The following is a 12,726-nucleotide window of genomic DNA, read 5'->3' on the forward strand; positions in this document are numbered from 1 at the left end:
TCACAAGGTCCCATATAACAGTTTTTTCATACTTTTCCAGAAGGTACTTGAGTAAGGTGTCACAAAGATACTAGATAGCACAAACTAGAAGCTCACGGTATTGTGAAAAATGGGATTATTGTGGATCGAGAATTGGTTCATACACAGAAGTCAGAGTAGGATGAACAGGTCTTTTTAGATTGGAAAGGTGCAATTAATGGAGGAGGGTGCAGAGTGTATCCAAATTTGCTGATGCTAAAATATGTGAGATAGCATGTTGTGATGAGGGCAAAAGGAATCTGCAAATACTTAGCAGCTGGAGTTTATTGTAGAAACATGTGAGGTCTTGCACCTTTGGTCGGAAGAATTAAAAGGCAGACTACTACTAAAATGGAGAGAGACTCCAAAAGTGTAGCCTGGAGGAATCTAAGGTTTTTAATGTATGAAACACAAATTGTTAGCATGCAAGTGCAGCAAGTAATTACAAAGTCAAAAGGAATGTTGAACTTTATTGCAATAAGTTTATTGCTTATTTTTAAATTCCATTAAAAATAAGGAAGGGCCTTGTTACAACTGTACAGAATGTTGGCGAGGCCACATCTGGAGTATTGCGTATAGTTTCAGTCCCAAAATTTAAGCAAGGATATATTGGCATTAGAGGCAGTTCAAAAGAGATTGACTCAGCTGATTCCTGAGATGGAGGTGATGATGTATCAAGAACAGCTAAACAATTATTTACTAGAACTTAGAAGGATGAGGATCCTTTTGAAGCATGTAAAATTTTGAAGAGGCTTGACAGGGTAAACATTAAGGAGATATCTCCACAAATGAAGGAATCTCAAACAAGAGAAAATAATTTCTGCAAATCGTGATACTCATTTAAAACTGAGATGCAAAGGAATTTCTTCTCTTGAAGAGTGATGAATATCTGGGATTCTTTGTTCCAGAGAGTTAAGGAGGCCAGATTACTGAAAACATTTAAAGATAAGATGGATAGATTATTGAAATACTGAAGAGTTGGGGGCTATGAGAAGCTGGCACTAAAGAGGAGTTGGGGCCTTAGTAAATGAACCATGATGTTATATAGTCATACAGACCAAAACAAACCCTTCAATCCAAACAGTCCAGCCCGACCATAATCCCAAACTGAACTAGGCCTACCAGCCTGCACTTGATCCATAATCCTCCAAACATTTCTTATTCATGTACTTATCCAAATGTCTTTTAAACATTGTACCCTCGTCCACCACTTACTCTGGAAGTTCACTCCACATGCAAACCATTCTGTATAAAAAGGTTGCCCTAATGTCCTTTTCAAATCTTTCTCTTCCCACCTTAAAAACTTATGCCCCTTAGTTTTGAACTCCCCCACCCTACAGAAAAGACATCTGCCATTCACCTTATAGAGGTTTATAAAGTCATGTGATAAGGTCACCCTTCAACCTTCTATGCTACAGTGAAAAGTCCTAGTGTCTCCTTATAACTCAAGCCCTCCATTCCTGGCAACATCCTAGTAAATATTTTCTGAATCCTCTGCAGCTTAATAATATCCTTCCTATAACAAGGTGACCAGAACGGGACATAGTACTCCAAAACAGGCTTCATTAACATTCTGTACAACCTCAATATGTCATCCCAAATCCTATATTAAAAGGTCTGAGTAAATAAGGCAAATGCCTTCTTAACCACCCTGTCTACTTGTGATGCAAATGGCAGTGTAGGCTCCAGGAGCAAAACGCTACTCCTATTTATTATGTTTCTTATGTTATACATCTCGCCCTGCAGGTTATTCAGAGACGAGGGGGATCTGACTTCAGGGTTCTACTTCAATATCTGGTTCAATGAGCCCACTTTGCATTGATGCAACAGCTACATAATAACTATAACATCAGGAAGCTTCAATAATTATTGTTCATTGATAGAACTAAAATTCAAATTAAAATAGGATTAAACTAAAAATAATTCAGAACAATTAGTAATTTTTCCTAATCAGTATTGGTTCCAAATTGGAATAAGAGTAAATGAGGACAATGGGGAAAAGTATCTTAAAATTATTCACAATGAGAAGAATTTACAGTAGTAGCAACAAGATGAATGATGTGGCAATCAGTCTTGGGTTGTGCTAGTTGAGGGAAACATTTTGGTCAGAACAACATGAAATACAAGCTTACACTTCTTCTGAATAGTGAAATGCAATCCTGGCTATCTAACTGATTCCCTGGGACAAAGAAACATAGGCTAGATTTTTACTCCCTGCCAAGACTGACATTGGAGACTAGCTGGCATTAAGAATAGCCTTGCCAGCCAAAATGGTTTCCAGCTTCAAGACATTTTTGCAGGGAGGTAATGAAGGAGGAGAGTGCAGCAGGACTACCCAGTGGGTTGCCAACTTATGCTAAGATTGAGATTTTTCCATTGGTGCCTTCAGGTCCCAAGTGGTGGAAGACTGTTCAGAAGTCTAGAGACAGCCTCCTGGAGGCAGGGCCGCGGATGGGAAATCCCTCCCTGCTTGCCTGGGTGCATAAATGATTGCAAGATATGCTGTGAAGGACTCCCCTACTGCTTCAATGTGATGGCCTGGCTAAGAGCCAATTTTTAATTGAAGTTTAAAAATTTAGAGAGAAGGCACTTCTATTTTGAAAAAGCCTCATCTTTAATTACAGGCGTCATGACGTACTGCTGTTTTCTTGATGGAGAAGTCAAACTGACCTGCCAGTTTTAAGAACAAGCCCACCACCCTGTCTGTTGATCTCCCTCTTGCCTTTTGTTAAATGTCCCTTGAAAACATAAGTCAGCGACTCTTTCTAAGGAGCTAAAACAATCCCAACCCTTTTACTACCCTGAAATAATAAACCAATGTGTTTAAATTGTGGAATGGGGCTCCAACCCAAGTCCACTGTTTCAAACCAAGAGAGCATAATCAACAAAACCTATCTTTGTACAGTAGAATTCTATATTTGCCTTAGCGAATTTTGTGAAGATTTGTAGCTCGGTTGAAGTTCTGGATATAGGTTTGCTCGCTGAGCTGGAAGGTTCATTTCCAGATGTTTCGTCACCCTATTAAGTAAAATCTTCAGTGGGCCTCAGACGAAGCACTGCTGATAGTTCCTGCTTTCTATTTATATGTTTGGGTTTCTTTGGGTTGGTGATGTTATTTCCTATGGAGATGGCATTTCCTGTGGTGAAGTCACTTCCTGTTCTTTTTCTCAGGGGGTGATAGATGGGGTCTAACTCGATGTGTTTGTTGATAGGGTTCCGGTTGGAATGCCATGCTTCAAGGAATTCTCATGCATATCTTTGTTTGGCTTGTCCTAGGTTGGATAGGACAACACCAACCCAACGAAATCCAAACATATAAATAAAAAGCAGGAACTATCAGCAGTGCTTCGCCTGAGCCGACTGAAGGTGTTACTTAGTAGGGTGATGAAACGTCTGGAAATGAACCTTCCAGCTCAGCGAGCAAACCTACATCTATATTTGTCTATTTGGCCATGGAAATGTGTTTATTTTCTCCATGGCATCTTTGAGAAAACATACATTTTCTTTGCGTTATTAAGAACTGAAATTATTATTTTGGATTAGTGGAATCAGTGTTGCATTCAAAATTAAATACTAATGATGAATTGCCACATTTCAGTTGCGATTACTCAGTTGCAGTTATATGTACTAATATTTTTGCCTCACTGCACAAAAATATTTGTGTCTCTTGGGGAAAATGAAAATGTCAGGCTCATCTTTCAGTTATAAATCAGCAAGAGAATTATACTCCATGAAGTTTGGATGTAGAGCAGATTATTGGCTAAATGCTGTGAATAACTATAATTCAAAAGGTATTGTGGTGCAAACCATGTGATACATCCAATACCATTTATTGAAAGTTTTAATTATTTTTAGTTTTTGTATCAGTAAGATGTGGGTTTTACAGATGTCTGAATTTAATAATAAACTTGTTAGTATCTCTGTGTCTATTTTGATTTCTTTTAAAACAGTTTTTGAAGCCTGGCTTTAAATGGAATGGATTTTCTACATCTTAGATCATTTTGTGAATGCACGAGTTAAATAGTGGGACCTCAAGGTTTGGTAGAGATTTCTGAAACTTACTTTTTTTTAAGATTAAGGGAAACACTTACAGTTTGGAAAGAAAGGTTCTGTTTTTAGATCTACTTAAAATTCAGACAGTCCAGAGAAATATTTGAATGAATATGGCTGTACAGACTAGAGCTCCTGAGAGAAAATATACAGAACTGGGTTAACTTTCAGTGAAGGATTAACCTTTGTCCCAGGTCAGAAATGTAGAGGCTAAAAAGGTTACTTAAAGGTGAATATGTTTAAGCTCAGGAGTGTAATAGCTTCAGGAAGAGTCTGTCTGTAGTTCCAGTCTATAAGTTAAAATCACAAGTGACTTTAGCCTATTGAGCTGAGACTCTACTGTGAGTATTATATCAATGGTGTCTTTGGGAATGAGGCAAGGTGTGTTTTGTTTACTGTCCAAAAGCTATTTATTTTATTTTCAATTTATAAAGAAGGGTTTTAGGATTGATAATTAAAAGTGCAATCTGTATTCAAACATTATTTATTTCTGTTAAAAGTAACTGGTTTGCTTTATTCTATCTTCTTTATTTCTTTTGTTAATAAACCATTTTATTGTTAAAGCAGAAATCTGCAACATTTTGTGCTTATGTTTCAGTGAGAGAAAAACAAAACATGATCAATCAAGCAAGGTGCCTGTCCAGAGTCTGACTTTTTCAGTAAAAACATCAGCTGAGATCATATCAACATTCCCAGTCTTGGTATCTAGAGACCATGTTCAGCAAGAAGTTTTCTTCTGCTTTCAGTTATTGTTTTTAATGTAACAAACATAGACATCTGTGTTTCATTTTACTGATATCCATTGCTTGTGCACTTCCTGAACCCTAGCACAAATTTTTAAATGTTTAAAAATAAATAACAAAACAAATTAAAGGGTGTCAATCTGGTCTATTATAACCCTTGGACATTGAAAAACAAAATATGCAGTATGACTGCAGAATTCTGGTTCAACTCCATTACTTTAAGGAAAATGCTTGGGAAGATATTGAGTCACACCTGGTGAATGTTATTTGCAAATGTTTGCTTTGTCCATGCTACAATGTAGATAATGAACAATGAAGTAAGTGGGAGCAGTGCGGAATAAGCAGGGTAACAGAATTATCAACCATTTCAAACAGCAAGTCATGGCCATTAACTTTCATTGGTTTTCCTCATTCACAAGTAAAAGAGAGAAACTAAATCTTTGCCATTCCCCTTAGATCACTGGGTGTTGGTCATGGTTCTTGCAATAGAGCACTTTTAGAAGTATTTGAAAGCAGTGGTCTAACTAGAGTATCACTGAGCAGTTCTCCATTCCACTTATATAAATTGCATTAACAAGGCATAAACACAGTGGCTGTTGTTTCCAGCATTTACTGGTACTGTGTATCTACACTAATGTAAGATTTTAATGACAAAGGGTTATTTTGCTTCCATCAAGGTAACCAAAAACCTACAGTTATCCAAAAACAACTCAAGTCTTTGTTGCAAGATGTAACCTAAGGATGTTTTAGGTTTGCTCTATTGGTTCTGCAAAGCCATTGAAACAGAACGTTTGTTCTTCCTTTGCAGAATGGTAGAGTTGAGTGATTCCTATCACTTCCGAGTACACTTCAATGTTGCTAAAATGTTTTTTTTAAAACTGAGTTTGAGAGTTAACAGCAACCCTGAAGTGGTACTCTGTAAGGGTACAAGTGAAAACGTTCACATTTCTACAAGTCATAGTCAGTGAATATTACTGTCTTCTTACAGCTTTAAAATGCCCACAAATCTTCCGAACAATGCTGATAAACGCGATAAAATAAACCCGGAATATAGGAGACTTTAAACTCCCTTCCAAGATGATCTGTAATGCACCGTTTCCTACAGGTGTCCAATGCCTTAACTCATTTCCACATTAAGAGGCACATTATCTCAACATTTACATCTGTGTAACATAAACCTGTTCTTTTCTAATTTAGGAATGTTTAGCATAAACTTTCCCCCCATTAAAGTTAAAAGTAATAGAGGTAACTCGCGATTTCAAGAGCTGTTAAAATTGACTGTTAGATTTTTTTTGTTAACGATTACAACGCGAAAAAAATATACTTTTGCAAAATCTAGACTCCCAGTGTTGAAATATATGGGAACGTTGATCTTGCAGAGCAAACAATTCTACTACCGACAGCAAAAGTACTGAAGCTAGCCCCAAGTTTATTGGCATACCTGTTGAAATGTTTCCTTCACCATTTATCCCAATCATCTAGACCAATCCGCCCCAAATGAAATGCATTTCCCCATCCATTGATTGCTTTTTAGGCCCGGGCCAATGGCAATGCATGAGGTATTTGCAGAGGCAGGGGATTGGCTATTTTTTCTGAACATTTTCTCTACCCAAACTCCGGTGATTAGCCAGAAACCAGTCCTATTTTTCCACGGATGTCTTTTTGCAGTTTAATGACTTATTTACTGTTTGGTGGGAATGAAGGTTCTTTAAAAATCTAATAGACTGTATAAATTCAGTTTGGAAACTCCAGGTTACGTGTAATTTCACCATAATATTTGCAGGCAGGAAAATGCTGAAATAAATTCACTTGATTTCAACGTGGAAGTACACATTTTCATTTTTATAGACTGAATGTACAATACTATCTTAGTATTTTCTTAGTACTTTCTGCTGTAAGATTTAGGCGATTTATGCCCAAAATAATTAATTCTGATCCTAAGGTCAGAACCATGCTACGTAATGAAACTCGCACAGTTTAGCATTTCATACCAATAATTCCATATTTCTGTTTTTTTTTAAACAATCAATTTGAAAATGTTATTTTTGTATGATCAAAGTTCAATACAAAAATGCCCTGAGATTTTGCCGAGCTAAGACTTGTTCCATTCTTGGCAAATCTAAAGGAATGGATAATGTTGTGATAACTCGTGAAATTTGTGGAGTAGGCTGGCCACTGCCTCGAAGAGATGCGTTCACGTTCACGCCGGCAGAATCGTTCACTCGTTCAGGCCAATTTCGGGCTTTCAAGGTAAAAACAGATATGCTGGTCTGCTGCTATCTGTGGAGATGGTTTCAGATCAATAACCTCTCATCAAACCTGTACTCTACACATGTGGAAGAGTTTATGGAGATGTTATACTAATATTGAAATCTAAAGATGTATTTAATTATGAGAACTTTTGATTTAAAAGAAGTAGGAGTAGGCTATTAGGCCCTCGAGCCTGTTCCGCCAGTGAGTCACGGCTGATCTCCATCTAATTCCATATTTCCATATTTGCCCCATATCCCTTCATACCTTTCATGAGCAAAAGTCTTTCCGTCTCTGGTTTGTAATTCATAATTGTCAACCACCAATTGCCATTTTCATAGGAGAGTTCCAAATTTACGTCACCCTTTCTGAACAGAGATATTTCATCATGTCATTTCTGAAGTTCTGGCTGTTTTAGTCATAGAAATCATAGAGTCATATAACTCCGAAATCCTTCTGTCCAATTCGTCTATGCAGATCAGTTTTCCTGAATTGAACTAATCCCGTTTGCCTGCATTTGGCCCATACCCCTCTGAACCTTTCCTATCCATTCACCTGTCCGAATGTCTGTTACAAGTTATAATTGTACCAGACTCCATCACTTCCTCTGACAGCTGTTTCCATATACACACCACCCTCTATGTGAAAACGTTGCCCCGAGGGTCCCTTTTAAACATTTCTCCTCCCACTTTATAACAATTCCATCTAGTTTTGAACTTCCCTCCTCTGAAGAAAAGACCTTGGCTGTTCATCTTATCCATGCCTGTGGTGACTTTATGAAGCTCAGTAAGGTCACCTCTCAGCCTCCTATGCTCTAGGTAAATAAATCCCAGCCTCTCCTTAAAACTCATCGCACTCCAGTCTCGGTAATATCCTTGTATATATATTCTACACTCTTTCCAGTTTCAGTTCCAGGCTCCCTGTCTGGAGAAATAGGTAGAATTGAGCATAAGTAGAATAAATTCAATGGTATTATATTTTAATGTAATTTCTATTGCAAATACTGATGCGTTACATCCAGAACCTCAGCCCGAGCTACAAATCTTTTCAAAATTCGCTAACTGATGCGTAGATATTTAACTTGAACAGGATAGTTTTCTAGCTTGCAACTTAACTGTAGACGAGATGTTCTGTGCAATTTACAATGGGATATTCTGGATGCTTATTATTTCTTCATTAAAAAGTAAGTTATCTTTAAAGTCACTCTAATCTTATGCATTACAACAGTTTCTTAAAAGCTGGGAAGCGGCCTGTTTTGCGCAATGTTCACGGGACTACTAACCTGGTATTTACTGGAATGGAAGGGATAATGGAGCCCAAGCCGAATGTCGAAGATTAGCTGCAGCGTGTGCAAAAATGTCAAATTTACAATGATGCGAACATATCCGATGTTTTAAAAGACATTTCTACAAATACAATGCAAATTAAATGATTATGATTATTAAAGCAAACATTTTCAAGAAATATTATGAGGGAGAGTCTTAAACTCATTATTATAAGAAGAGGAACAAAAATAAGAAAGCTTTTTGGCAATGATTCTATGTATTGAACGTTTCTCTTCATTGGTGTTAAGATTGAAGACACAATAGCTTTACAAATAAGGAAGAGTTAATCTAATTCTGTAGAATGCTGCCTAGGGAGGTCAGACTATGTTTTCCTCCACTGGCCAATTTTGGTGCCTCTGGAAATTAGATTTCAACTCAGGGCGGTATGATGGTATCATTGGCTATTTTCTAGTCAAAAGCTGTTAGGAGTTTCTGTAAAAGCTTGGTCTGCTGGTGTCAATTTAGTTGCAACAAGCCTGATAAATGTCTTTAATTTGAACATCAGCTAATCTAGTTGTGGCGCTACGAAGAGACAAATGTAAAGTTGTGCTGCTCTGAAACTAGACATGTAACACTGAAACAAGTTCGGGGAAGGAGAGGTTATTGGCCCGGAGAGAAATAATGAAACCTATATTTCTATGTTAACGAGCTTTCAGAATTGGAACATGGTCAGATAGGTGATTAAACTCAGACAGGTGATTGAAGTCCCAGGTTACATAGTTTCCATACATTAATTAAATAGCGTGCAAGGGCAAGCAACAATCGCATCCGGGAATTGACGGCTGGGTAAGACAGGCAATTTTTCGTTGTTTAAAAATCCGGACAGGGAAGATAGATAATTAAGTGTCTTAAAAAAAAGATCCACGAGGTTTTAATTACTGAGGTATTGATTTAGGAAACCGCAGACAGAAAAGTTAATAAGAAACGCGCTTTGTCAAACGTGAAGAAGATAACTTTTGCATTTGGATGTTGACCAACCAACAAAGGCAAGAGCTATATGAGATCTAATCTCATGAACGTAAAGAGAGAACCAGCTCTAATCCATTCAACACGATACAATTAAAACTATAATGTTCAAGATAGAACTATAATGCTCAAGAAGAGTTACCCAGTAACATTTCTAAGCCGGATAGTGTATGACTTACAGAGGAACCTGTTCGGCTCGTGATCCCTTTTATCTGCTGCCTCTTTTTTCCTTCTGGATGGGAGAGATCAGATGTGAAAGGAGCCACTCTGAGTTACCAAATAATCTAGATGGTGCAATTTGCTACTGTGCATCAATGATAAAGGGAATGAACATTTAAGATGATGCATGGGGTACCAATCAAGTGACGACTTTATCTTGGGTGGAGACATATTTTATTAGACTTACTGCACAGGCAAATGGAGAATATTACTTCATACTCCTGAATTGTACCCCATAGATGGTGGGTAGGTGTTGAGGGATGAATTACTGAGGGCAGTTGGCTTCTGACCAGGTCCTGCAACCACATATACTTAAAGGTCCACACTGGTCAAATTCAATTTCTGGTCAACGCTGACCCTCAGGATGGTGATTGGGGTGGGATTTAGTGGTGGCAATATCATTGAATGTTGAGGAGGAATGGTTAGATACTTTGTGGTTGGAGATGATCATCACCTGACACTTGAGTGGCATAAGTGTTACTCACTAGAGTCACTATAGATGTGCAGCACGGAAACCTGTCCACGCCGACCAGATATCGCAACCCAATCTAGTCCCACCTGCCAGCACCCGGCCCATATCTCTCCAAACCCTTCCTATTAATATACCCATCCAAATGCCTTTTAAATGTTGCAGTTGTACCAGCTTCCACCACTTCCTCTGGCAGCTCATTCCATACACATACCACCCTCTGTGTGAAAGTTACCGCTTAGATGTCTATTACATCTTTCCCCTCTCACCCTAAACCTCCGCCCTCTAGATCTGGACTCCACACCTCACCCCCACCCAGGGAAAAGACTTCGTCTATTGATCCTATCCATGCCCCTCATGATTTTATAAAACTCAATAAGGTCACCCCCTCAGCCTCTGACGCTCCAGGGAAAACAGCCCAAGCCTATTCAACCTCTCCCTATAACTCAAATCCTCCAACACTGGTAATATCCTTGTAAATCGTTTCTGAACCATTTCAAGTTTCACAACATCATTCCAATAGGAAGAAGATCAGAATTGCATGCAATATTCCAAAAGTGGCCCAGTCAATGCCCTGTACAGCCTCAACATGAACTCTCAACTCCTGTACTCAATACTCTGACCAATAAATGAAAGCATACAAAACATCTTCTTCACTATCCTATCTACCTGTAACTCCACTTTCAAGGCACAATGAACTTACACTCCAAGGTCTCTTTGTTCAGCAACATTTCCAAGGACCTTCCCATTAAGTGTATAAATCCAGCTAAGATTTGTTTTCCCAAAATGCAGCACCTCACGTTTATCTCAATTAAACTCCAGCTGTCACTTCTCAGCCTATTGGCCCATTTGATCAAGATCCCATTGTAATCTGAGGTAACCTTCTTCGCTGTCCAATACACCTCCAATTTTTGTGTCATCTGAAAATTTACTAACTATATCTCTTATGCTGACATCCAAATCATTGATGTAAATGATGAAAAGTAGTGGACCCAGTACCGATCCTTGTGGCACCCCACTGGTCACTGGCCTCTAGTCTGAAAAACAATCCTCCACCACTACCCTCAGTCTTCTACCTTTGAGCCAGTTCTGTATCCAAATAGCTAGTTCTCCCTGTATTCCATTAGATCTAACCTTGCTAACCAGTCTCCCATGGGGAACCTTGTTAAATGCCTTATTGAAGTCCATATAGATCAAATCTATTGCTCTGTCCTCATCAATCCTCTTTGTTACATCTTCAAAAAATTCAATCACGTTTGTGAAACATGATTTCTCATGCACAAAGCCATGTTGACTATCCCTAATCAGGCCTTGCCTTTCCAAATACATGTACGTACTATCTCTCAGGATTCCCTCCAACAATTTGCCCACCAAGCTCCCTGGTCTATAGTTCCCTGGCTTTTCCTTACCACCCTTCTTAAATAGTGGCACCACATTAACCAACATTCAGTCTTCCAGCACCTCACCTGTGACTGTCGATGAAAAAATATCACATCAACAGGCCCAGCAATCATTTCTCTAGCTTCCCACAGAGTTTCAGGGTACGCCTGATCAGTTCCTGGGGATTTATTCACTTTTATGCATTTCAAGACATCCAGTACTCCCTCCTCTGTAATATGGGCATTTTTCAAGATGTCACCATCTATTTCCATACATTCTATATTTTACATATCATTTTTCACAGTAAATACTGATGCAAATACTTGTTTAGTATCACCCCCATCTCCTGCGGCTCCACAAAAAAGGCTGCCTTGCTGATCTTTGAGGGGCTCTATTCTCTCCCTAGTTACTCTGTTGTCCTTAATCTATTTGTAAAAACCATTGGATTCTCCTTAATTCTATTTGCCAAAGCTATCTCATGTCCCCTTTTGTCGCTCCTGATTTCCCTCTGACGTATATTCCTACTGCCTTTATACTCTTCTAAGGATTCACTCGATCTATCCTGTCTATACCTGACATTTGCTTCCTTCTTTCTCTGAACCAAACCCTCAATTTCTTTAGTCATCCAGCATTCCGTATACCTACCAGCCATTCCTTTCACCCTTACAGGAATACACTGCCTCTGGACAGGCTTCCTATTTTCCAGTCATCCCTTTACCTGCAAACATCTGCCCCCAATCAGCTTTTGAAAGTTCTTCCCTAATGCATCAAAATTGGCCTTTCTCCAATTTAGAACTTCAACTTTTAGATCTGGTCCATCCTTTTCCATCACTATTTTAAAACAAATAGAATTATGGTCGCTGGCCCCAAAGTGCTCCCCCACTGACACCTCAGTCACCTGCCTTGCCTTATTCTTTTCCAAAGCGTGGGTCAAGTTTTGCACCTTCTCTAGTAGGTATATCCACATAGTGAATCAGAAAATTGCTTGTTAACACTTAACAAATTCCTCTCCATCTAAACCCTTAACACTATGGCAGTCCCAGGCTGTGTTTGGAAAGTCAAAATCCCCCACCATAACAGCCCTATTATTCTTACTGATAACTGAGATCTCTTTACAAATTTATTTCTCAATTTCCCTCTGACTATTAGGGGGTCTATGGTTCAGTCCCAATGCGGTGATCATCCCTTTCTTATTTCTCAGTTCCCAGATAACTTCCCTGGATGCATTTCCAGGAATATCCTTCCTCAGTACATCATTAATGCTATCTTATCAAAAATGCCACTCCCTCTCCTCTCTTATCTCCCT

The sequence above is a fragment of the Hemiscyllium ocellatum genome, chromosome 13, assembly GCF_020745735.1.
Source record: "Hemiscyllium ocellatum isolate sHemOce1 chromosome 13, sHemOce1.pat.X.cur, whole genome shotgun sequence".
NCBI classification, from domain to species: Eukaryota; Metazoa; Chordata; class Chondrichthyes; order Orectolobiformes; family Hemiscylliidae; genus Hemiscyllium; species Hemiscyllium ocellatum.